The following is a 27,475-nucleotide window of genomic DNA, read 5'->3' on the forward strand; positions in this document are numbered from 1 at the left end:
CAAACCCTCCTGCCCCTCCTCCCAGTGAAAAGTTCTGCTCTGGAGCAGGGAACCTCCTTACCTATCAGAGTCTTCTTCCTCAGAAACCCCTATCTCCTGACTGCTTGGGATTGTTTGAATTACAGACAGTGATGGAGGGCTGGATTTCCCACATTCTCTGCTTCTTAAACCAACAGTCTCATTTGTTGAATGGAAGGAAGGGGGAAGGAGAGAGAGGGAGGGAGGGAAGGAAGAAAGGAGGGAAGGAAAGAGGAAGGAAGGGAAGGAAGGAGGAAAGGAAGGGAGGAGGGAATGGAGGAAGGAAGGAATGAAGGAGGTTACTTCCTTAAAGCAGGAGTTGAGCTCCCCCTGGCCCCGAGTACACCATGACAACATGAGAACATGAGTTAAACCACACAACAGGTTTATCTGGGAAGAGCCCTCTGTCCACAAGCACAGGACCTGGTGACCAAGTTTGCAGGCACAAGCAGACAGCCCAGTGGTTGCGCGGGATGGCTGAGCTCCAGGAGCCCTGGCTGGGCTCATAGTTGGTGATCATGGCAGCCGTGTGCCCCATGGGGCTCTGTGTCCATCTGTCACGCTTTGGCTGGATGGGACCCTCAGGTCTGACAGGCTAAGACTCTAAGTGCTGTTGGAGTGAAAGCAGCAAAACAACCTGGGGACCTGTCATGGATGCCTGGTAGCTGGGGTGAGTGATGGTCTCGGGGGATTGACCGGCTGTTTGGGTGTCCCATAAACACGACTTCAAGTGGCCGGGTGACGCCCATCCATCATGCCTGGAGGCCATGGCCCAGCGGCTCTCTGCAGTGGCCCAAGTTGACTCCGCTTTGGCCCCTTCCGGGTGGTGTGTGAGTTGTGCCTGACCGTTGATGACTCATTGATGGATGGGTCCCTCCCTTGCAGAAGTACCACATCCAGCAGGCCTGGGGGACACTGCGGGCTTTAGCAGGAAGAAGCTGGGTCTGGTCAGAGGCAGAGCTGTCCTTCTAGACAGCATTCCTGAACCCTGAGAGCAGGTTGTGAAGCCAAAGGCCTCTGGGTCCACAGAGGGAACCTCCAGCTCAGCCCCACATTAGACGCTCTGGAGCGCCCAGAATTCCCCAACAACCTGCTCCCTCCCCTACTGCTAAAGCCGTGCAGCCCTTCTGAGTTCTCTGGTGTTCACAGATGGATACCAGCCACAGACTGGTGGGAAATGACCACCATGGGTCCTCCACTGGGGGGCAGTAGGAAGTAGTGGGGACTGTGGCAACCAACACACAAACCAGCCAGGCCACTCAGGGGTCTGGATCTAGAATAGCCATGTCTTCTGATTCCTCCAGGAGAGCCCTGAATAACCCAAACACAGCCATGCCTTGCAACCTGTGGTTCTGACTATGGGCTATCAGCTAGTTCCTCCTCCTTGCATTCTGTGACATTTCCATCAGGGTTGAGGGCTGGAGAGAGAAAAACTTACCAGGAGCTCTGCCGGGGACAGGCAGTTGGCCATGTACTCACTGCCAGCCATGCAGCAGCCCCATTGGCAGTGCTATGGCCTGACTTTAAGAGGCTCCTCAGAGAGGGGGCCTCAAACACCCCAGTCTTTTATCACACATTCTCAGCCAGTGTGGGTGGACAGCTGCACAGATTGGGCATCCCTTCTCCCCGTGGTTGTCCTTAGGGCTGCTCTTAATAGTAAGAGGGGGCTGTCCCTCTCCTTCCCAGAGGTCCCCACACACCTCTCAGCTGGGTGTGGCATGTAACTTGGCTACTGGAATATGAGCGGAAGCAGTGTGCCCACCCGCCCCGTGCCACATCCCAGTGGCTGGGGTCCCCAGGGACAGTGACAGGCTGGTCCTCAGCACATGGTGTGACTGCTGTGCTTAGCCTTTAGATGTGGGCTTGTCTGTTACTGAACAGAGCCCAGACTGTCCTGATTCATAGACCCCTGAGACTACCTTTAGGGAGATACCTGTGCCTTCCTTCTAGCAGAATCTTCCTCGATTCCGTGGTTGTTACAGAAGCACGGGAAGCCCTCTTCCTGGATCCTATAACCTTTCCCAAACTGTCTGGGTCATAGATGGGGGTAAAATGTTTGTTGAATAATAATGACATTGTCTTCACTCAATGTCATCCCCAGGGCTGGGACCAGCCCCTACTGCACATATGGCACTAAAACTAAATCCCAAACACCCCACCTGGACCTGCCAGGTCCCTGCCAACTTCCTCAACTTCACAGTCTCCCTGCCTCACCTAGGGTGCCACCCTGGCCCCTGCACACCCATCTGGCAGTCCCAGGGCCTAAGCACAGGTTGCCCCTCCCTCTGGAACACTCTTTCTCAGTGGTTTCAGCTCATGTTTCAGGCCTCTGCCCAAATGTCCCCTCAGAGCATGCACCTCGATCCCATTTCAAGTTGCGTCTTACCCACATCATTCTTTTCTAACTTTTTATTTGGAAACCATTTAAAATTTACAGAAAAGTTGCAGGAATGAGAATGGAACAAGGAACACCGGCATAGACCTCACTTACTATTAACTTTTTATTGTTATGTATTATTGACTCTCCTTCTGTCTCTCAGACACACACAGTTTGAGGGTAAGTTGCAGGCCTCGAGGAATTTCCCAAAAGTAGGGCACGCTCTTACGTGGCCATGATTCAGTTCCCACTTCAGTACATTTAACACTGATACCATGCTTTTCTCTCATCTGCCACTCATATACCATGTCCTTCATAGCGTTTCTTTCCCCTCCAACCCTCGATCCGATCCAGTGCCAGGTGTTGTTTTTGGTCACCTTTAGTTTAAAGCAGTGCCCACACCTTTTTTTCTTTTATTGTAGTGGCATTTTTGAAAAACAGAGTTTTTTTTGTGGAACACCCCTCACGTGGCTCTGTCTGAGTTTCCTCCTGTTTGGGTTCGGGTTGTATCTCTCCAGCTGGGTGCGAGGGACGTGAGGGACGTGGCCTTCTCAGGGCACCGCGTGGAGGCCCGGGCCCACCTGCCCTCTGCAGTGTGGGTAAACTTGGTCACCCACCAAAGTGCTGCCCCTGTAACGTTTTGCCTCCTTGCATCTAACCCACAGTCTGTTAGAGGACTCTGTTAGAGCATGCGAACTCCCTGCTCCTTGAACAAGTTTCCACTGGATTTAGTATCTGTAGATGACTCCCGCCTTACAAAGGCAGCGAAATGCTGATTTTCAACCTAAGCCTCCCTCCTCATTTGCCAGCTAACAGAACCCTCAGCTTTCTCCTGTAAAAAAGAGCCTCCCTCCTCCCCTGTTTATTTATCCGTTATTATAAGGATGGATCATGAATTCCTATTTTTCAGTGGCTCATAATCATTACTTTCCTTAGCTATTTTGGTGCTCGATTTGTCTCAGATTCAGCCAGTGGGAGCCCCCACAAGCTGACTCCTGTAACCTTTGTCACGCCATCATCATTTCTTCTTTTTTTGAGTACTTTTTTGACATGTAATGAACAGTCCAGGCTTATATTGTATCAACCCTGTCCCGACTTTGGAATCAGCTATATTCTGAGGAGCTGAATTCCTTTTCCTGGGCTGTGACATTAGAGACCAAGGTCTGAGCGCTGGAGGTGCTCCCAGCTCCCAGTGGCCAGCTTCAAATCTCTCTCATCAGACAGTGCCAGAAACACATCATGGGCAACATATTCAAAACCTGACATATACGAACAGGCACCACACTGTTCTCCCTCATATTCTCCATCATGGTTTTCGTAGGATGCTCTCAAATGATCTGGTTTCCTAATCTGTCTACTTGTTTACCTGTCCCCTTGAGCCATCCCCTAGTTCCACAGAAGCAGGGATTGGCCTGTCTTGTCCTTCACAGTGGGCCCAGAGTGGAGGAGGCCTTTAAGGACTCTCTAATGAGTAGATGCACCTCTGTGGATGCCAAGAAGATTTGCCTGAGGTTATTGGGTTTGGAGTGAGGTTCCAAGGAACAAGCCATCTGGCTGGGCTGGGTGGTCTCAGCTCCTGCCAGCGGCAGATGAGCTTGCTTGGCAGCAGCTGTGTGTGCTTGCCTCCCAGCCACCTTCACCCCAGAGGGCCGGCCTACCTGGGGATGGAGTTTCCCGGGCCACACACCACACTGCAGGTGGGGCCCAGCACCTGAGTCCTCACAGCAGCCCTGCCCTTTGGGGAACCAGAGCCTCATTTTTCAGATCAGGAAACCAAGGTTCAGAGAGGCTCTGGCACTTCTGTGGAAAGAGGTTGTGGAGAAGATTCTGCCCAAGTGCTTTGGCTTCATGAACAACCAGGTGTCCCACATGCAGTGGGGCCGCTGTACCTTTGGCACCATCTGAGCCTTTTCACTTCACAGGTGGACACCTGAACACTGTTAATCCTCATTCAAGGTCTCAGCCCCACAGGGCTGCTGTGGGAGAGCCCCCACCATCTGGCTCAACTTGTTCCAATCCCAAGGGTTAAATATCCCCTGGGGCTGTCCTCTACCCCCGCCCCACTCCTTTCCTGCACCCATCAGGTCTGACTCCCACCAGCCTGGGCTCTGGCCCTCGCTCTGCCACTGCTCTATGTGACCTTTAACACAACCCGACCCCCAGCCTCAGTTTCCTTTTCTGTAGCTGGGGCTAAGTGTCTTTCCCCTTGCAGAGGGGTTCCCCCCCCACCAGAGTCCTGAGAATGAGCCCCATGGAGGTCCTGTCTCTGTCCCCCAAACTTTACTGGCTGTGTAACCAGCAGACACAAGAAAGGGGAGGGTAGCTCATTTTTCAAACAAAACGGTATCAGATGTGTGATTTGGTTAAAAAAAAATATATATTTCTGGCAATGGCTTGAGCTTTGCTCAAGAGAACAGGGAGGGGGAGGAGGGGGAGGGTCCAAACCCATTCCAGTGGCTTAAAAAACCCCAGATAAGTGTGTGGTGATTAAGCGCGACCATTAGCTCTAATGGGCAGTAATTGGCGATGAGAAATAATTTTCTGGGGCACAACTGCCCCTGGTGCCCCCACGCCCCAGCCCAGTGGGGGGATGGCCAAGGGGCTGATTAACTCCTGGGTAGGAGGAAATGTCGGAGGCACAAAAAGTTTCCAGATTCAAGGGTAATTGGGAGAAGTTATTTCACTTTCCACATCAGGCTGATGAGGGGCCACCCACCTGCCACTGAGGGAAGGGCTGAGCTGAGCTGCTTCCTGCCCAGGAACGAAGGGGATGGTGTGGGGGGCAACCCAGGCCAAGGGGACGGGACGGGGGTGGGGTGGGGGCGTGCACCCCTGGGCAACCTGGGCAACTGGGCAAGTCACTCGCCTGCAGGACATTGGTCCCTCACTGTCCCGCGAGGGCTGAGGATAAGAGCTACGTGGAGGACGATTGTGGGGCTGAGAGGAGGAGGCTGTAGGCAGCAAGGGAAGGGCCCCAGCACGGTCAGCGGGGAGTGCGCCTCCGCACAAGGCCCCTGCGCCTGATCCCTCCCTCCAGGCTTGCTTCCCCATCAACAGAGTCCCGAGCTCCCATCCTATAACTCACAGACAAACCCACAAGCAGGCAGCCCCAGAAGTCCAGGGGCTTCCCCCAGAACCACCCAACCCAAGGCCCGCACTGGTCTTAGGGCATCTTCATGGGATTCGGGGAAAGACGTCCCTCCCGGCTGGTGGGCGCAGCCTCCCTTCGGAGAGCTCGGTGTGTCCAGTGGGACTGGCTGGACTCCACAGCGCCCCTGTGTGTAGCGCCCAGCCTGCCCAGCTGTCCGCCATGGCCATGTGCTCACGTCTCCACCTCCCACCTCCCCACTCCTCCCACTCAGCCTGACCCTAGAAGCGGATCTGGTCACTTCACGTGGTTAAACACAAAGGCCCTGCCCACCTGCCCACTCTGTTTCCAAGGCCTGGCCTCTGTCCCTACCTGAGCCCCTCACTCCCCTCTTCCCCCATCCAAAGCACAAATCCCTCATTCCCACCTCTCCCTCCATCTCTCTCTGTCTCTGTTTCTCCCTCCCTCCTTCTCTCTGTCTCTGTCTCTCTCCCTCTCTCTCCCTCTTGCTCTTCCTTCCTTTCTCTGCTCCCCCCACCCCACCCTGTCTCTCTTTCTCTCTGGAGTATGCATTTCATAATGACTCTGATCCAGGTGAGGGAGATGAACATGGTTCCTGCCCTGGTGAAGCTGATGTTCTAACAGGGATCCAGGCAAGAACCAACCAGCCTATGAACCAGCTCATATCAAAGGGGTATCAGCACCGAGAATAGAATGAAACATGCTCAAGGGAGGGGAGACAACTAAGGTGGGCGGTCAGAGAAGGCCTTGCTGAATAAGTGAATGAATGAATGAGTGAAGATCCAACTGGGGGCCCTTAAAACATAGACCCAAGGCCATCAGGGAGGGGATTTTGTTTAGCAGGAACCTTTCCCTCCCAGCTCAGGGAAAGGGCTGTAACACTCTACCAGGCATGGGACTGAGCTCCCCTTCACAGGAGGCGAACGGCCAGGGTGGGATGTTGCAGAGGGGAATCCTGCCATCTGCAGGCCAGGGCCTCAGCTCTGAAGTTGCAGGTATGGGCTGGGCCCTCAGGATATCTCCACCGTTGACCAGCTCTGTGACCACGGGCCTCTCTTGACCACAGTGCTATCCACTGAAAATGAGACTCAGGGTGTCACCACACTCATGGGATGGGTAGGGTGGGGGCCTACACAGGGCTGGCTGGTACAGAGATGTCTCCAATGACCATAGTTGCTGGCCTGTTTAAGGAGCAGTGAAATGTCTGCGGATGGGCTCCAGACTTCTCCGGGGTTGGGTGGGGGGGCGGCATTGCCACACAGAGCCTTCCTATTGCACAGTGTCCCCAAAAGTCACGGTGACAGTGACAAGTGTGAATACTCGTGCCCAGAATTGTTCTAAGCAGCTAGATATGTCTGTTTATTCTGTCCCCAACACCTCTGGGAGGCAGGGACTCTTACGGAATCAGAGACCAACATGGAATAACTAGTCCGTGCCTCTTCTGAGCCCAGGCACTTTGGCTTCTTAAGTGTAATATCACGCTCACTGTGGCGGTGAGGCAGCTCTCACTCTGTCAATATGCCCTCTCCACAGATGAGCAGACTGAGGCTCAGGTGCGTCACCCCCAGGGGCTCTGCGGAGCACAGTGGCCTGCAGGTGCGTCGGGTGGTGACCTGGCCCTGCACACACCTGCACAGAGGGCGCCTGCGCAGCAGCAGGAGCTGGCTGGGAGGCCGTGGGCTTTCAGCAGCTCATCGGCGGAACATTTGCATGTAATTTGGGAGCGGGTCACATGTGGGAGTCATCAGGCAGAGGAAAGGCTCAATCAGGGCCTAATCACTGTCTGTTTGGAGGGGTCTGGGCCCAAGTGAAAAATGAAAATGGGCCTATTTTGCTTGAGTGACAACCATCAACAGCCACCTTTGACCTCCACACTCAGGCTCAGGGTCTGCATGAGCTTTAAAACCCAATCACCAGGGGAGGCCCCTCCCCCAATCCCTTTGCTCCCTGGACCTGGGCTGGTAGAATTCATTCATTCATCCCTCCTGCTTTCATTCTTTCAACAACCCAGCATTAGGCAGCATGGCCCAGTAGTCAGGACCCTCTGGAGTGGACCTGGCACTTACCAGCTGACTGTGGCACTTATCAGCCCGGTGACCTTGGGCAGGTGACTATCGGACGTCAGTGTTCTGTGGAAGGGGCGCACAGGACACTATGAGAACAGCATTCAGTAAAGGCCGGTGAGTGTTGGGGGTACCAGGGCACGACCAGGCTGTGGGCTGCAGCACTAGGGACTGCGCGGGGATATCAGTTTGGGAAGGGGGATCCTGAGTGTGAGGTGCAGCTGAGTCCCCATCCTATGGGGAAGGGGTTGGAGCTCAGCCCGGAAAGTACAGGGACAGCTTCCAGGTGGACAGGAAGGGGGGCCATGCAGGCTGGAGAGGCAGAGCTGGGAGACCTGAGGGAGGGCAGGAGCAAACATGCCTCAAAGGGCTGTCCATTGGCAGTGGAGCTCAGCTGAGTCCCCGCTAGCTGGGGGCACAGAGTTCCTGCCCTTGGTTCACACCTGCACTGACGCACTCCATCCATCAGGCATCCTCCAGAAATGGTCTCTCAGGCGTCCAAGGGCTTGTGAAGGTGCTAACAGGCCTAAGGTCCTTCCCTGACGACCTCCAGGGCTTGTCCAGGGGCAGACTCCACTGAATGAAGGAATGACGGACGGCCTGAATGAATGAAGGAACAGGTGAACAAACAAGGAACAGGACACGCTTCCTGCCCTCACAGCTCAGATCCTTGGATGACCCATCTCTTCCTAGACGCCAGGACCTGGCCACTGCAGCAGGGAGACTACTCCGCCAGGACTAGCTCAGGGGGCGGGGCTGCCAACCACAGCCTGCTAGGGGTAGACTGGGCCCGACCCGGCTGGCGCCCTGCTGTGCGAGGCTGGAGTTCCAGGTCGGGCCCTTTCAGGCTTGAGGAATTGCTCTCGGGCTGCGGCGCGGGAGGGGCGCCCACTACATTAGCGCCTGCCTTGCTCCCTGATGGTGTTTATCGGGATGTGGAACGGGCCTCCAGGAAACCGTCTGGCAGCCCAGGCTTCAGCAAATGGATTGCCAATTAATCAGCATCTATTTATGAGAACGTTTAAACCATTATTAATGTAGTGTAAATACGGAACCGCTGGCGGCCCAGGGTGTGTGCGTGGGGGGCAATCTGCCTAGGAGGAGGCTGCCATCACATTCCTGGGGCCTGTTCCCACCCCACCCTCCTGGGCAGGGCCCCCACCCCCACCCCCAGGAGCCGCTGCTGCAGGTGACGGCTTCCTCCTGCTGGCCCCGGGCGGCAGGGCGGCCGCCAGTTGGGGTTCTGAGGCCTGAGACTGCTTCCCCACGTTGAAGTGTTTTCAACATGTTCTCACTTAAGACGCTGAGCAGCAATGTGAGGGTCAAGTCCCGTCACTCAGTCACTCGGCAGAGGTCTGGCAGCAGCCCCTGCCCCGTTGGCTGGGTACGTGTCCACCCTTGGGGAGCACTGGGCAGGTGTCCCTGCATTGCCCCCTTCCTCTCTTTCCCTCCTCTCCCTGCCCTGGACCCACCAAATGCATCCTGGCCTGAGTCTCCATCCTGGGAGGCAGCAGCAGGAGGTGGAAGGGTGGGGGAGAGTGGTCAAGTGCATTCCCAGCCCCTCTCTCACTGCAGGCCCAGCTCTCAGGCCTGGGGCAAACAGCTGCCCCTCCTTGGCATGCAGGCACCCAACCTTCTTCCCTCACCCTGTCTGTGCCTACTCTTCTCTTCAGAGACGCCAGCCTGCACTGTCGGCCTTCTCTCATACTCACACGGTCTGGGCCTCCAGTGCACGTAGGGCCAAGCTGGACCGGCCACTCTCGGAACTGGGTGTTGGGCCAGACCCCATGGGCCAGCCATGCCTGTGGACTGAAGCAGCCCCCAGGATCCCCTGCTTCATTAGGGTGGGACTTGAGCACCCACGATTTATCTTCCTCAGTATCACCTCGGTTGGCTTTTCTTTGCCATTTGCACCCATTTTACAGATGAGAGGCTGTGGCCATAGAGACACAGCAAGCCAGGACCCCTTCCCAGCCCCCACCGCCAGCCTGTGTGACTGTGTCCTCAGGGAGGACTGAAGCACAGTTTGACCCTAACCTATGTGGCCACACAGGTCTGTGATTGGTGAGTTTTTACAAACGCTTCCTAGAGTTTCCCAATTTCTGTTTTATGAGGAGCTCTCCCTGCCTTCTTTCTGTCAGTATTTTGCATCAAGATAACTGCACATCTTTACCACCTTCACATCCTGGTGCCTCGAGGAGACGCTAAGAAGTGTTTGTTGACTAACTGACCAACCATTTGGAAAACTTCTGCTCAGAGCCGTTTTCCAACCTCCTCTCCTTTCTCCCTGGCCATCTGCTCAGCCAGCCTCCACCTGTGCACTTCACCAGCCCCCAGGGCAGACCCAGGGCTCCGAAGCCTGAGAGGACCAAGGGGCCAAGACTGGCTGCTCCTCACAGAGAACCTGTACACCCACAGAACCCGCCTGTACCACCCGCTATGGCAGGAACGTGGGTCCCTAGGGGCAGGGTCTCGCCCATGGTCACTCAGTACCCCAGAAGCTGAGGCTTCTGATGTCCTGAGGCCCCCAAGCTGGTCTGCTCCGGACCCTGAACCCTGGCCCAGCCGCACAGGCATGCTGGGAGGGGAGAGAACAAAGAGACAGCATGTGCCCCTATTTTCTGGCCCCGCTCCCCCGCCCCCCATTAGCTGAGCGAGGATTGTTTATATTACAGCAGGAATTATTCCAGCCCTAATCAGAGGCCCTGCGAGGTTTCGGCATTCGAGGTATTTCTTTACCCAAGGACACTCTCCAATCCTATAATTTCCATTTCCCCAGACGCCCCTGATTGAAAGCAAACATTTTATATTTGGAAAGGAAAAGGGCCATGTGCTATTCATAGCCCAGCCAGGCTGTCCGAGCCGGGCGAGGGGGGCGGGCTTGGTGGGATGGACAGATCCGAGAGGGCAGAAGGGGCGTGGGCTGGGTCTCTGGGGCTGAGGGGGTGGGCAGACCCCAGAGCACCATGCCATGCGGAGACTGAGAATGTGGGCAGATGGGGGTGCAGCGTGAGCCCCTTCTTCCTCCTCCCACTCCTCACTGCCTCTCCAGGTAGCTCCCACTGTTTTTTCCAGGTGAGGACGTAGATAGCCCCCCATCTCGGGATGGGGCTGAATACAGTATTAATACTGTAATTCTGTATGGTTGTGGGGTCCCTGGTCTCCATCTTGGGCCTATCCAAGGTCCCAGGACCGGCTCCCACCTCTCTTCCAGGCGTTGCACACCCCTTCCAGGTTACTCACCCGCCATTGCTCCAGAGCCTCTCAGGGGCCAAGAGGTATACCAAGGCCACTGCTAGCCACCAGACCTGGTCTCCATCCTCATCTTTCTCCCCTGACATGGGGTCTCCAGTCTTGCTCTGTCTCAGAGGTCCAGGCAAGGATCATGTGTCCTTTACTGGGGGGCCAGAGTCCCCCGTACGTAGCTGATGTGTAACCAGCCCTTTCTGCATGCCATACACCGCTAAGCCTTTTCTAAGATGCCTCTGTAAATCCTTTGAAGTAGACATTATTGTTATTCCATTTTATGGATAAAGAAACCAAGGCTTGAAGAGCTTAAGTAAAGTTGCCATGGTCCCACTTCTGTTTTCTTGCATCTCAGTGTCTCAGTGCTTGCTTCTTAAGGCCAGTGAGATAAACTGAGGCAACGCGTGTCCTGGTCACAACCCATCTGGTACATGCTAAGTGATATGCCCTTGATTCTTATTTGAATGAATGTATCCCAGGGCAACAGGGATGTGCAGGGAAACATTAAGTTTTGCTCGGTATAAATCTGTATTGTTGAATGAGAGAGAATTTTTTTCTTAAAATTTAATTTTCATTTTTATCAAAGTAATCCATGCTTAGTTTTGTTAGCTGTTTTATATCAAGTATAATTGATGTACAATGAAATGTATATAAAGAGTGTAAAAAGTGATCACTTTTTGAAACAGCTTTATTGAGATATAGTTCACATACCATACAATTCACCTAATTAAAGTGTACCACTCAATGGTTCTTGGCATATTACATTATTGTTTTCAATTGTGGTGAAATGTATACAACATAAAATTTTCAATTTTAACCATTTTAAGCACACAATTCAGTGGCATTACTTATACTCACAATGTTGTGAAACCAAACAGAAACTCTGTCTCCATTAAACAATAACTCCACATTCCCCACCCACCTCAGCACCCTGGCACTCTCTAATCTACTTCCTGTCTCTATGAATTTTCCTATTCTAGATATTTCATATAAGTAGAATCATACAATATTGTCCTTCTGTGTCTGGCTTATTTCATTTATCCTAATGTTTTCAAGGTTCATCCGTGTTGTAGTATGTGCCAGTATTTCCTTCTTTTTTAAGGGTGAATAACATTTTATTGTCTGTGTATACCACATTTTGTTTATCCATTCATCTGTTGGTGGAAACTTGGGTTGTTTCCCTATGAACATTGGTGTACAAATACCTGTTCAAGTCCTTGTTTTCAATTCTTTTAGGTATACAGCTAGAAGTGAAATTTCTGGGCTATATGGTAATCCTATGTTTAATTTTTTAAGGAGCCACCAAACTTTTTCCAAGTGGCTACACCATTTTATATTACCACCAGGAGTGTTGGAGGGTTCCAATTTCTCCACATCCTCACCAACACTTGTTATTTTCCATTTGTTGATTATAAGCATCCTAGTAAGTGTAAAGCAGCGGTATCTCATTCTGGTTTTGATGTGCATTCCTTAATGACTAATGATGTTAAGCATCTTTTCATGTGCTTGTTGGTCACTTGTACATCTTCGTTGCAGAAATGTCTATTCAAATAGTTTACCTATTTGAATAATTGGGTTGTTTGTTGTTTTGTTGTTGAGCTGTAGGAGTTCTTTATATATTCTGGATATTAAACCCTTATCAGTTACATGATTTGCAAATACTTTCTTCCATTCTGCAGGTTGTCTTTTCCCTTTCTTGATGAATTTGATATGTTTCAACACATCTATCTATCTAATCTATCTCCATGGAACCCTCACTACAATCAAAATGCTGAACATGTACATCACTCTCAAAAGTTTGTCATAATCAGCTTTTTTTCACTCAGCATAATTACGTAGAAATGTATTCACATTGTTGTGTGTATCAATACTCCATTCCTTTTTATTGCTGAGCAGTATTCCATGTAATGAATATACCACAGCACAGTTTGTTTAGCCAGTCATTCATTGAAGGACATCTGATCTGGGTTGGTTCTAATCTGGAACTTTTATTTTTGGTTATTAAAGCTGCTCTGAACATTCAGATGCAAGTCTTTATGTGGACTTAGGTTTTTATTTCTCTTTGGTAAATACCTAGGAGTGGAATTGCTGGGTCATATGCTAATTCTATGTTCAGTTCTTTGAGGAACCACCAAGCTCTCTACCAAAGCAGTCACACTATTTTACATTCCCGCCAGCAGTATATGAGGGTTCCAATTCCTCTACATCCCTGCTAACAATTGCTACTTTGTCCTTTTGGTTATAACCATTCTAGTGAGTGTGAAGTGTTATCTCATGGTTTTCATTGGCATTTCCCTGATGGCTAATGATGGCGAGCACCCTTTTATATTCTTATTGGTTATTTGTATGTCTGCCTTGGAGAACTGTCTATTCAGATGCTTTGCCCATTTTTAAATTGGGTTATTTGGTTTTTTATTATTGAGTAGTAATAGTTCTTTATGTGTTCTGGATACAATTCCTTTATAGGATTTGCAAGTATTTTACCCAACTTTCTGGTTGTCTTTTTACTTTCTTGATAGTGTTCTTTGAAGGATAAAAAGTTTTAATTTTGATGCTATCTAGTCTATCTTTTTCTTTTGTTGCTTACTCTCTTGGTGTCGTATCTTAGAAACCATTTCCTAATTCAAGGTTTTGAAGATTTACACTGATGTTTTCTTCTGAGACATACAGTTTTAGCTCTTACATTCAGACCTTTGATCCATTTTGAGTTAGTTTTTGTATATGGTGTGAAGTAGGGATCCAACTTTATTCTTTGGCACGTGGATCTACAGTTGCAGAAGCACCGTTTGTTAAAAAGACTATTCTTTATCCATTGAATCATCTTACAGAAAATCAATTGACTGTAAATGTGAGGGTTCACTTCCAGATTCTCAATTCTATTCCCTTGATCTTTATGTCTTTCCTATGTCAGCACTACACTGTCTTGATTACTATAGTTTTGTAGTAAGTTTTGAAATGGGGAAAGGTGGGTCCTTCAACTTTGGTCTTTTTCAAGATTATTGGGGCTATTCTGGGTCCTTTAAATTTCTATATGAATTTTAGGATCAGCTTGTCAATTTCTGAAAAGGACTCAGCTAGGATTTTGGTAGGGATTGTGTTGAACCTATGGATCCTTTTGGGTAGTATTAACATTGTAACAATATTAAGTCTTTCAATCCATAAACATGGGTTAGGTGAAAAACATGTCTTTCCATTTATTTAGGTCTTCTTTAATTTCTTTCTTTAATAATTTTCAGTTTTCAGAGTAAAATTTTACACTACTTTTGTTAAACTTATTCTTAAGTATTTTGTTCTTTTTGATGTTATTACAAACAGAATTGTTTAGAAATATTAAATTTTTATATATTGATCTTGTATTCAGCAACCTTGATGAACTTGTTTATTAGTTCTAATGGATTAGCTCTTTTTCAAATGTTTGGTAGAATTTACCAGTGAAACAATTTGGTCTTCGATTTATTTTTGTGAAGTTTTTTGATTACTAAGTCAATGTCTTTATTTGTATAGGTCTATTCAGATTTTCTATTTCTTCGTCTTTTTCTTTTTCTTTTTTATTGACATATAATTGACATTATGTTAGTTTTGAGGTGATTTGATATTTGATAATGATTTGATATTTGTATATTATGGTGAAATGATCACCACAATAAGTCTATTTCTTCTTGAGTCAGTTTTACTTGGTCTTCTTTCAGGAATTTGTTCATTTCATCTAAGTTATCTAATTTGTGACATACAGTTGTTCATAGTATTCTCTTATAATTATTTTTGTTTCTGTAAGGTCAGTAGTTATGTACTGTCTTTCATTTCTGATTTTAGTAATTTTAGAATTTTCTTTTTTTTTTCCCCCCCCTTATCAGTCTAGCTTAAGGTCTGTCAGTTTAGTGAGACTTTTCTGAGAACCAACACTTGGTTTAGTTTGATTTTCTCTATTGTTTTTCTATTCTCTATTTCATTAATTTCCACTGTAATATTTATTTTATCACTGCTGCTTGCTTTGAGTTCAGTTTGCACTTCTTATTTCTAGGTTCTTAAGGTGGAAAGTTGTTGATTTGAGCTTTCTTCTTCTTTCATGTAATTTACACCAATAAATTGCTCCCTAAACACTACTTTAGCTGCATCTCAGAAATTTTCATATGTCATTTTTTATTTTTATTCATCTCAATGTATTTTCTAATTTCCTTTGTGATTTCTTCTTGACCCATTGGCATTTAGTAGTATGTTATTTAATTTCCACACATTTGTGAGTGTCCCAAATTTCTTTCTGTTACTAACTTCCAATTTTACTCCATTGTGATGGGAGGTCATACTTCGTATGACATCAACCTTTTTAAATTAATTGAGGTTTGTTTTATAACCTACCATATGGTCTGTCCTGTAGAATGGTCCATGTATGCTTGAGAAAAAAATTGTATATTCTGCTCCTGTTAGGTGTTCTATAGATATCAGTTAGGTCTAATTTGTGTATATTGTTATTCTAGTCTTCTTTTTTTTGTTGATCTTTTCCCTGGTTGTTCTATGCATTATTGAAAGTGCAGTACTGAAGTCTCTGATGATCATTGTTGAATTATCTATCTCTACCTTCAATTCTGTCAGCCTTTGCTTCACATATTTCAGGGCTCTGTTGTTCAGTGCATATATGTTTATAATTGTTATAACTTCCTGATGGATTGACATTCATATCATTATGAAATGTCCCTCTTTGTCTCTAGTAAAAAAAATATTAAAGCTATTTTTTCTGATATTAGCATAACAATTCCAAGTTTCTTATGGTTGCTGTATGCATGATATAGCTCTTTCCATCCTTTTACTTCCAACCTATTGTATCTCTGAATCGAACATGTGTTTCTCAGAGCCAACATATAGTTGGATGATTTTTTTTATCCACTATGACAATCTCTGCCTTTTGATTGGATTGTTTAATCCATTCGCATTAATGTAATTATTAGCATAGTTGGATTTACATCTGCCAATTTACTTGTTGTTTATTCTATATCTCTTTACTTCTTTTGTTCCTCTCTTCCTTCTTTATCTCTTTCTTTTGCATGAAGTGAATGTCTTCTAGAGTAACATTTTAATTCCCTTAATGACTCATTGTCTCTATATTTTTTTTAGTTATTTCTTTTGTGGTTTCTCTAGGACCTACCAAACATATATGAATCTACTTCAGATTTCTACCAACTTGATTCCAGTGAGATATAGAAATGTTATTCCTAGATAGCTCTAACCTCTCTTCCCCCTTTTGTGCTGTTATTGTTATACATATTAGAACTATACATGTTACTAAACCAACAGTACACTGTTATGTTTGCTACTTTACATATAGCGAGATGCTGAGAAAAGAAAGGAGAAGTCTGTATTTACTGAGTTGTTATATTTACCTTATTATTTGCCATTTCTGCTTCTCTTTACTAATTCCTGTGGTTTCGAGTTACAATCTGGTGTCATTTTCTTTTTTAAAATAATTAATTAATTAATTAATTAATTATCATTTTTGGCTGCATTGGGTCTTCATTGCTGTGCATGGGCTTTCTCTAGTTGCGGTGAGCAGGGGCTACTCTTCATCGCAATGAGCGGGCTTCTCATTGCAGTGGCTTCTCTTGTTGTGGAGCACAGGTTCTAGGTGTGCAGGCTTCAGTAGTTGTGGCACGTGGGCTCAGTAGTTGTGGTGCATGAGCTTAGTTGCTCCGCTGCATGTGGGATCTTCCCAGACCAGGGCTCGAACATGTGTCCCTTGCATTGGCTGGAGGATTCTTAACCACTGTGCCACCAGGGAAGTCCCCTGCTGTCATTTTCTTACTCCAATATAACTCAGCTCTTTTCCACCTCAATTGTGCTGTTATTGTCAAATATATGATATTTGTATCCCAACAAATTTGTATCCCCCATTTATATACAAGTTATTTCATACAGCTGCTTTTTAATATCAGTTAAGAGAAGAAAGAAAAGTATGAATATTTTTCTGGGATTTTTAACAATTACATAATTAACTTAAACAGGTTTTTTTATGTGGATTATAATTTTCATCTGTATTTATTCACTTTCAGCCTAAAGAACTTCTTTTAACATTTCTTTTAAGTTGGGCTGCTAACAACAAATTATCTTTTTGTTTACCCAAGAATGTTTTTATTTCACTTTCATTTTTGAAAGATAGTTTTGCTGGATGTAAGATTCATTTTCTCTTGTTGCTATCACGATTTTCTCTTTGTCTTTCAGCATTTTTACTATGATGTATCTGGGTGTGGATTTCTTTGTTATTATCCTAATTGGAATTTGTTGAGGTTCATGGATGTGTAGTTTAATGTTTTTCATCAGTTGGGAAGTTTGTCAACCATTATTTCTTCTAATATTATTTCTGCTTCTTTCTCTTCGCCTCATAGTATTTAAAGGTGTCCCACATTTTTCTGAGGCTCTTTTCAATTTTCTTCCTTCTATTTTCCCTTTTTTTTTTTTTTTTGGATTCATTATCTCTACTGATCTATCTTTAAATACACTGATTCTTTCTTTTGCCAGTTCAAATCTGGTTGAGCCCCTCTAATAAATTTTTCATTTCATTTATTATACTTTTCAACTCCAGAATTTTCATTTGGTTCTTTTTTAATAGTTTCTATGTGTGTTGATATTCTCTATTTGATGAAACATTGTCTTCATATCTTCCTTAACTTCTTGAAGCATGGTTTCCTTTAGGCTTTGAACATATTTATAATGGTGACCTTGAAGTCTTTGTCTATTAAATATGACATATGGACCCTTTTAGAAGCACTTTCTTCTTCTTTTTCTTTCTGTATAAAAATGTCCCTGTTTCTTTGCATGTCTTATAATTTTTTTGTGGAAAACTGGATATTTTAGGTAATATATTGTAGCAAGTTTGGATTGCTCTTTTTGTTGTTTTTTGTTTGTTTTGTGACTTGACTAGACTATTTTAGTGAATTTTACTTCCCCCACAGCATGAAGCCATTGCTGTTGCTCCTCTGGGGGCAGAACCTTGAGCATGTACAGAGTCACCCTGGGATGACAGTGGTTTTAGCAGGGCTCTTTTTGACTATCTCTTTCCCTGAGTTCTCTATTAGTCTACCTTCTTCATTTGATATTACTCTCTAACCTTTAGGCACCACTAATTCCCAACTGATTGCTTTATAATTTTGGCAATGCCCTTGGGCATGTATTTCTCAGCAGTTTGATCCAGATAAATTTGGACAGAAGTAGATTTTGAGACCAGTCTTTGAGGTTTGTTTTGAACCCAGGGGGTGTCTTCTTACTGTATCTTTCCCTGGTTCTCTCTGGTGACATAGATGGCCTATGGTTTAGCTTGCTGTTCTTAATTAAGAGGAGCTATTATTTTTGAGAGCAACTTTAGACTTAAACTTCTCCATACTCTGTTTCAAATAATGTCAGTTCCTTTGTGGAGAGGTTTGGAGCTCTCTTTTCTTACGGACTACCTCTCCTCGTGGACATAGTATCTAATCCACTCTTCTGGGCTCTGAATGGGGCAGTAGCCGCTGGTCTTCATTACTTGTCTTTCTTGATCTGGAAACTCTGCCCTAAACTGGGGATGATTAGAACTCTAGTATTCTTGGCCTGCTGTGCCTAGGGTACAGCCTCTGTCCTATAGGTGCAAGGCTGCTGGGAAAAGGGAGCTCCTGACCTCTCAGCCACACTCACCAGGAATTCTTCAACTTGGAATTTCAGGGGATTAGAAATCCTTGTGGCCTGCCCTTCTTAGTGAGGTATAGTAAGGCTTGGTTGAGAGCTGAAGGGAGAGGGAGCACCATCTTCTTGGCCATACTCACCTACAGTGGAGTGTCCCTCAAGCTGAGAGTGGAGAGGGAGAGAAGAAATGACTCAAATGAGCCATTCTTGATATTCTTACCAAGTTTTAGTATGTTTTCTTGAATGAATTTTTCCCCCTTGTTATATGCCCTTAGGACAATTTCCAGAGACTTTAAATGATTAGGGTTTTTAAAAATAACTATTGCCAGCTTTGTTTTTTCTCTGGTGAGTGAATCCATGGAGTGCCTCATGCTGACATCCCACTATGACTTTTTAATGAACAGTCAAGTTGTTTTCCAAAGTGCTTATACCATGTTACCTTCCCACCAGTCCTGGTTTCTCTGCATTCTCAATCAGTCTCTGGTCAGTCTTTTTAATTTGAGCCATTCTATTAAGTGTGTAACGGTATCTCCTTGTGTTTTTTTTTTTGTTTTTATTTATTTATTTATTTATTTATTTATTTATTTATTTATTTTTGGGTGTGTTGGGTCTTCGTTTCTGTGCGAGGGCTTTCTCCAGTTCCGGTGAGCGGGGGCCACTCTTCATCACGGTGCGCGGGCCTCTCACTGTCGTGGCCTCTCCTGTTGCGGAGCACAGGCTCCAGACGCGCAGGCTCAGTAGTCGTGGCTCACGGGCCCAGTTGCTCCGCGGCATGTGGGATCTTCCCAGACCAGGGCTCAAACCCGTGTCCCCTGCATTGGCAGGCAGATTCTCAACCACTGTGCCACCAGGGAAGCCCTCCTTGTGTTTTTAACTTGCATTTTCTGATGACTAATGATGTTGGGCATCTTTTCATGAGCTTATTTGCCATTCATGTATATTCATTGGTAAAGTGCCTATTCAAAGATTTTGCCCGTTTTAAAGCTGGATTTACTTTTTATTGAATTTTGATAATTCCTTAATAATTATAGATATAAGTTCTTTACTGGATATATGTTTTGCAAAGGTTTTCTCCCAGTCTGTAGCTTGTCTTTTCATCTCTTAAGAGTGTCTGTTGCAAAGCAGATGTTTTTACTTTTTATGATGTCCAAGTTATCAATTGTTCTTTTATGGATGGTGCTTTTGGTGTTGTAGCTAGTAAATCTTTGCCTAGCCCAAGTCACAAGGTTTTCTCCTGTGTTTTGTTCTAGAAGTTTTATAGTTTTGAGTTCTACATTTAAGTATATGATCCATTTTAGTTTAATTTCAGATATGAGTTTTGGACTGAAGTTCAATTTTTTTTTTCCCTTTTGATATCCAATTGTTTCAGCACCATTTGTTAAAAAGGCTATCCTTTCTTCACTGAATTGCCTTTGACCATTGTTAAAGTCAGCTAACTGTACTTCTATATTTGGGAGAAATTGATTTCTGGACTCTATTCTGTTCCTTCAATGTATTTGATTATCTTTGTGCCAATACAACACTGTTCTGATTACTGTAGTTTTACGATGTCATGTAATCAGCTAGTGTTAGTCTTCCAACTTTGTTTTTCTTTTTATGAGAAGTTTGGTTTTAGGTCTTTTTTATGTCTTCCATGTGTCTACTTAACTTTTTAAACATATAGACTATAATAACTCTTTGATATTCTTGTCTGCTAATTCTAATATCTGTGTCACTTCTGGATCAGTTTTGATTCATTTTTCTCCTCATTGTAAGTTGTATGTTCTTACTTCTTTTCATGCCTGGTAATTTTATTGGTTGCCAGGCATTGTGGAATTTACCTAGTTGGGTGCTGAATAATTCATATTCCTGCAAATATTATTGAGCTTCATTCTGGAACACAGTTAAATTACTTGGAAATAGTTTGATGATTTGAGGTCATGCTTTTAAGAATTATTAGGTGGTGCTGGAGCAGTGCTCAGTCTAGGGCAAATGATTCCCTGCTGAGAAGGCAAGATTTGTCTGTGTATTCTATCCAATGCCTTGTTAATCATGAAGTTTTCTAATCTGGTTGGTGGGAACAGGCACTGCTCCTGGTCCTGTGTGAGTACTGGGCTTCGTTACCTATAATCCTTTCTGGTAGTTCTTTCTTCACCCTTGACTAGTTTCTCCCATGCAAGTGCTAATTCATACTCTGCTACATGCTTGGGGCGGGGTGGGGGTGTGGGGGTGTGGTCCTCTGTAGTTCTTTGGAGTTATCTCTCTGCAGGTCTTCACTCACTAATACTCTGCCCTACAGTTCTAGCTATCTATTCTTCCCAGACTCTCAGCTTTGTTTCTCAACTCAGTAAGACCACCAGACTCCATCTGGCTTCCTTCTCCTTGCACTGTGGCCTGGAAACTCTAAGGAGTAATTGTAAGGCTGACCTCCATTGTTTCCTGGCCTTTATAGATTACAGTCCACTGCCTGATGTCCAATATCTTGAAAAACCATTGTTTCAAATATCCTGTTTATTTTTTGTTTGTTTGTTTCAGATGAGAGGGTAAATCTGGACTATGTTACTCTTTATTGACCAGAAGTAGAAATCTTTTCATAATTTTATAAGTTTATTTTCATAAAGAATGATTGCCCCTGAAAGTAACACAACATTGTGAATCAACTATACTCTGATAAAAATTTTTTTTTAAAAAGAATGATTGCCTTGGAGGGATATGAAGGGAGGACTGGAAGACTAGGGTTTGAGGGGGTGGGATCATACTCAGAGATGAGTGTGGAAGCTGGCAAGAAGAGAAAGACCAGGAGGTACCAAGCAGGCACATTGGGGTTTTGACCTATGAGTCCTGGTCCAGGAAGTTGTCTGCTTTTGCAGCCACTGCCCCTGTCTTATAACCTAAGGTAGATGGAGGCTTGGCAAGAAGGGCTCTGCATGTGGGCTCTGGCTGCCTCTTCCTTGGGATAGAAGACCTAGTCTGTTTGTGTTCAGACAAAGCTCTATCCTGGGCAGATCTTCTCCCAGGTGTCTTTCAACTTGCTGACCTGTAGGTAGGCAGGAACACCTTGAGGTCTAGCAGATAGTATGGCCATAGCCAGGTGTTACCAGCACACCTTAGCTGTCGTCTGAGGTCATCAGCACTATGTTAGTGGCTAGTAGTGACTCCTAATGCCTGTCCATACTGGAAGTTCTGGACTCATGGCCCTTGGTGCCTTGAGATGGCTCAGGAAAGCCCTTATTCCCTGGAGGGCTTGGAGCTGTGTTCTGGCTTCTCAAGAAAACAGCCAATGCATTCTTTTGACCCTAAAAGTCCATTCTAGGAATCTGTGCTCCAGCTGGATAGACTTGTTGACATGCACCAGACATATATACAAGGAGTTTCACTGTGCTGGTGCTATGAGGACAAAAGACTGGAAACAATTTCTGTTTTCCAATAGCAGGCTGGGTAAATATTTATGTTCTGTCTACCCAATGGAATGCCATGTTACTGATGAAGAGAGAGAGGCAGATCCAAATACACTGATAGGGACTAGTGACCTAATACATTGTAAAGCATAAAGACAAGGTGAATAGAGATTTCAAAACATGCTGCTATAGAGGACACTGTCCTGCACCCACAAATCCCATTTTACACTCTCATATAAATTGAGTCGTGCATCAGAGTCACCTGTGTTTGTGTTCTTTAACTCAACACAATGATTCTGAGGTTCATCCATGTTGCTGCATGTATCAGCAGTACCTTCATTTCTATCTCTGGGTAGTATTCCACTGTATGGGTGTATCACAGTCTGTTTATCCATTCTCTTTCTGGACATCTAGATTGTTTCCAATTTAACTAAATTATTAACAAAGTTTCTATGGACATTTCAATACAAATCTTTGGATGGATACATGATTTCATTTCTCCTTGATCAATATCTCGGAAGCTAGTGCTGAGTCATATGGTGAATATACTTTCAACTTTGTGAGAAACTGCCAAAATTTTCCCCAAAGTGGTTGTGTTATTTTACATTTCTACCAGCAATGTATGAGGTATGCAATTGCTCCACACCCTCACTTATATTTTGAATTGTCATTCTTTTTACTTTTAGCCCCTCTGGTGTGTGTGCAATGATGGTGTCTCATGTTGATTTTACAGTGGTAAGCACTTTTCATGTTCCTATTGACCACCTGTATATCTTCTTTTGTGACATATCTTTTCACGGCCATTTTTGTTGGGTTATTTGTCTTTTCACTGTTGAGTTGTGGGAGTTCTTTATATATTCTGGATACAAGTCCTGAGAGTGAAAGAGAGAGAGATGATAGATGATAGAAATCAGAAAGAAAAAAACTTTTTCTCTCATTAGATGACTTGTCTGTACATTTTCTTAGTGGTGTCATTTGATGAGGAAAAATCAGTTTTTAATTTTGATGAAGACTCATTTATATATATATATATATATACATATATATATATATATGTATATGTATATATATATATATATTTTTTTTTTAGCTAGTGCTTTCTGTGTCTTCTCTAAGAAAACTTTGTTTGCCTCAAGGTTGCAAAAATATTCTTTTATGTTTTCTTCAAGTTCTAGTTCTTTTCAGTTCCAGTTCTGTAGATACTCTTTGACAGGTTAAGGAAGTTTCCCTCTGTTTGTAGAATTTGTTAAGAGTTGGGTTATTTTCCTCCAAATCATGGGATTTGGATAGGTGTTGAATTTTTAAAGTGGTTTTTTTTTTGTGCATCTATTGAGACGATCATATGATATTTTTTGCCTTCCTTCTGTTATTGTGGTAAATTATATTGATTTTTGAATATTAAACCAATCTTGCATTCCTGGTATTAACAAATGCATGCGTGCATGTGCACATACACACACAAACTTTTTTTCCTGAATTGATTTGCTAATATTTGTTAAGAATTTTGTATCCATATTTTTAAATGATGTTGGTCTATAATTTTATTTTCTTGTAATGTCCTTTCTTAGTTTTGTTACTAAGGTTATGCTAGCCCCATAGAATAATTGGAAAGTTTCTCCTGAAAGAGTTAGTGTAAGATTGGTACTATGTTTTTCTTAACTGTTTGATATAATGCATCAGTGAAACCATCTGAGCCTAAAGTTTTCTTTGTGGGGAAATTTCAAATTTTTAGTAAGTGTAGGGCTATTTATGTTTACTCTGTGTGTGTGTGTGTGTATGTGTATGTGTGTGTGTTTGAGAGAGAGAGAGAAAGAGAGAGAGGATTTTGGCATTTTATGACTTAAGAAATTTGTTCATTTCATCTAAGTTGTCAAACCTATTGGCATGATGTTGTCCATAATATTCATTGATTATTCTTTTGTTGTCTTCAGGACCTGTAATTACATCTCCTCTTTGATCCATAATAATAATTTGTGTTTTCTCTCTTTTTACTTTTATTGACCTAGCTAGGGGTTTTATTAATTTTATTGATCTTTTCAAATAACCAACTTTTATTTCATTAATTGTCTCTACTGTTTGTTCTATTCATTGTTTGTCTATTTCATTGAATTCTATTTTTATCTTTATTATTTCCCTTTTTTTTTCTATTTTGAGTTTAATTTGTTTTTTTTCTAAATGCTAAATATGGATACTTATATAATTGATTTGAGGCACTTCTTCTTTGATAATATAAACATATAAAGCTATAAATTTCCCTTTAAGGACAACTTTTGCTTCATTCCACAAAGTTTTATATGTTCTGTTTTAATTTTCATTAGTTTAAAACATTTTCTTATTTACCCTGTGATTTCCTCTTTGACCTATAGGCTATTTAGAAAGATTAGAGGATTTTCTTATTACTTTATTGTTATGAATTTCTAATTTAACTCTGTAGTGGTATACTGTCTACAGAGTATGTCGAGAACAGACTCTGTATTATTTCAATCTTTTTTAATTGATTAAGACTTGTTTCGCTAAATTTCCATTGTACACTTAAAAATGCATATTCTCCAGACTGTGTTCTATAAATGTCAATTAGATTAACTTGGTTTATGATGTTGTTCAAATCTTTTATATCCTTATTAAATTGTCTATTTTTAATCAGTTACTCAGAAAGGAAGGTTAAATCTACAACTATATCTGTTGATGTGTCTATTTCTCTTTAATTCTCTGTTTTCACTTCTCTGCATTTTGAGTCTCTGTTATTAGGTGCATTAATGCTTCGAATTACTATATCTTTCTGAAGAATCCACTCTTATCAATATAAATCAATTTTCTTTCTCTAATAAGACTTTATAACTTTTATATTTTCCCACACATTTACAATTTCTGGCATTTCATTTTTTCAAGTAAATATGGTTCCATCAGATATTTCTTTTAAATCCACAGAACTTTCTTTAACATTCCTAGTAGTTCAAATCTCTGGTGACAAATTCTCTCAGCTTTTGTTTGTATAAAAATACATTTATTTTTTCTTTATTATTAAGCAGTGTTTTTGCTGCTATAGAATTCTAGATTGGCAGGGTTTTTTTTTTCTTTCTTTCAGCATTCCATTGACATCATTCTATTGTCTTTTGACTTGCCTTGTTTCTGCTGATAACTCAGTGGTATTTTTATCTTTGTTATTCTATATTTAATTGTGTCTTTTTGTCTGACCACGTGTAAGATTTTTCTCTTTAACTTTGCTTTTTCACAAATGGAATACGATAAGCCCTTGTGTGGGTTTTTTTTTTTCTGCTTTTTCTGCTTGAGTTCTTTTGTGCTTCTTTCATCTGTAGGTCTATAGTTTTCACCCAATTTCAAAATTTTTCTGCCACTATTTTTTCAAATATTTTTCTTCCCCAGTCTTTCTCTCTTCTCTTGGAACTTCAACTGCATATATGTTAGACTGCCTGACATTTTTCCATACAATTCTGAGGCTCTGTTTATTTATTTTCTGTTTCTTTTCCCTCTGTATGCTTCAGTTGGATAGTTTCTATTGCCTTGTCTTCGAGTTTACTGATCTTTTCTCCTGCAGTGTCCAAATTGCTATTAAACCTATCTAGAGAATTTCACTTTGCAAATATTTTCTTTATCAGCTCTAGAAAATCCACATGATTCTTCTTTATAGTTTTATTTTTTCTGATGAAATTCCTACTTTTTTTCCTACTCTATCTTCTACTTTAAATTCACGGCCAGGATATAATAAATAATGTGGTGTACTATAACAATCATTTAAAATTCTTGTCTCCTAATTCAACATATGTTTTCCTGTGTCTGTTTCATTGGGAGTTTTTTTGTTTTGTTTTGTTTTTTTGCTCCTGGTTGTGAGTCCCTCTTCCTTCTTCTTTGCATGTCTAGGAATTTTTATTGTGTTTCAAATATTGTGAATGCTATGTTGTTGAGATCCTGGATGTTGTTTTTCTTTAAAGAGTGTTGTTGACTGATTTTCTGACAGGATGTCAATTTACTGGCTAATAAACTTGATCTTGGTGAAGTTTGTTTTTAAGTTTTTTAGGGTGGGTTTAGAGTAACCCTTCCCACTGGATAGGCAGAACTCCAATTTTCCTGAACATTGTACAACCTCCAGAATCTCCATTCAGCTCTCAACCACACAGTAGCCATTCTCTGTCTGCCCTGTCACTGTGCACTTATAGGATGGATAAGTGGGTGGATGGGTGGATAGGTGGATGGGTTTGTGAATGAATACATGGGCTGGTGGATGGATGGACGGATGGGTAATTTAAAGTGAAGTCAGGGCAGGGCTAGGAAGAAAACAAAATGGAACAGTGGACCAGAGTGACAGATGGCCAGAGCCTTCTGAACGAAGAAGGAGCTGGACATGCAATTATTGGTGAGGGGTTTCCTGGGCAGAGGGACAGAGAAAACATGAGCAAAGGCCCTGAGATAGGAGCAAGGAACCACAAGAAGTGGCTGCAGCATGGGGGTGAGGGGAAAGATGGGAGGTGATAGAACTGATTGAGACCCAAAGCCTGGTGTGGTATGACATGCCCAGTGTTTAAAAATACGAAATAGGTGCCAAACTTGGAAAATTGGGATATTTCACATCAAAAGCTGGATTTTTTGTTCTTCTAAAGTTTGGCATTGCTGGTACCACCAGGCTCATAATCTGGAACTGAGAGGCACAGCCTTACTGCAGACTGGGCAAGAATCTCCCTCCCACCCCTTCCTGGGCCCAGTAAGCCCCTCAGCCCTTTAGTACGGGGTGGGATCTGCACACCTAAGCCCCTCACCGCACCTGCACCTTGCCCTTCCCAGTCCCCACAGGACAGAGACCTCTCACTGCTCCTGCACCCCTGACCCCAGCTCCGGCTCCAGCCTGTCCTCTGGGCCCTCTGCTTCTGCCTTCTTGCTGGCTGTCACTCCTCCTTCTCATGTCAACCCAGCTGTGCCTGGTCTGTGGGCTCCTCACCCCTGGAGGTGCCCCAGACAGACTGGCACAGAGGGGGAGAACTTCAGAAGGGGAGAGCTCCATCCTGCCCTGCAGTTTGCCCCCTCCCCAGCCCAGGAAAAGCCTGGCCTCCCATCCTTGGTGCGATGTAGCCCTCTGAGCCCCTCACCTGTCCCCCAGAGGCTTCTGATGCCATCTTCACTACATCCCCTCATTTCATCCTCATAACGACTTTGGCTCCCCTGTCTTAGAGAGGAGGGGCTGAGGCCTTGTGTGGGGCTGTGCTGTGCCCAGGCTTAGAACCAGCAAGGAGCCCCATGTGCCTGGAACAGAGTGACTGGAGAGGGTGGATGGCTTGGTAGACATCAGGGAGGAGCCACCTCCCTCTGAACCACATGGGGGCCTGGATGGTTTGGACGAGGGAAAGACACAGTCTGGCTGGGGGAGAATGGAATGTGGGGGACAGATGGAGTGGAGGTAGGGAGAGGGTCAGATCCCAATTCCCTTTGGGGTCAGCTGAGGCAGATGAAGGAGAGTCCCATGTTTATTGCCTGTGTGTCCCTCATTTCGTTCCCACTCAAAGGGTGTAGCCAAGACAGTCCTGTCTGGCCTGCTCCGACCCCTCTCAGATTCATACCCAAGCCCTCAGTGAGCCCTGCCTGCCTCCCTCCAGGCCCCGGGCATTCTCAGCTCTTGGGCTGCGTGCCAGAC

General features: G+C 44.3%; 1 long non-coding RNA gene across 1 annotated transcript; it reads left to right on the forward strand.

Moving 5' to 3' along the window:
- The first annotated feature begins 3,606 nt into the window (after positions 1 to 3,606).
- Positions 3,607 to 13,364, forward strand: LOC118896686. The gene is made up of 3 exons (XR_005020245.1): positions 3,607 to 3,618; positions 11,887 to 11,889; positions 13,280 to 13,364. It is a non-coding gene; the product is annotated as an uncharacterized LOC118896686 (long non-coding RNA).
- Positions 13,365 to 27,475: the final 14,111 nt, after the last annotated feature.

This window comes from Balaenoptera musculus, chromosome 6, assembly GCF_009873245.2.
Source record: "Balaenoptera musculus isolate JJ_BM4_2016_0621 chromosome 6, mBalMus1.pri.v3, whole genome shotgun sequence".
Lineage (NCBI taxonomy): Eukaryota > Metazoa > Chordata > Mammalia > Artiodactyla > Balaenopteridae > Balaenoptera > Balaenoptera musculus.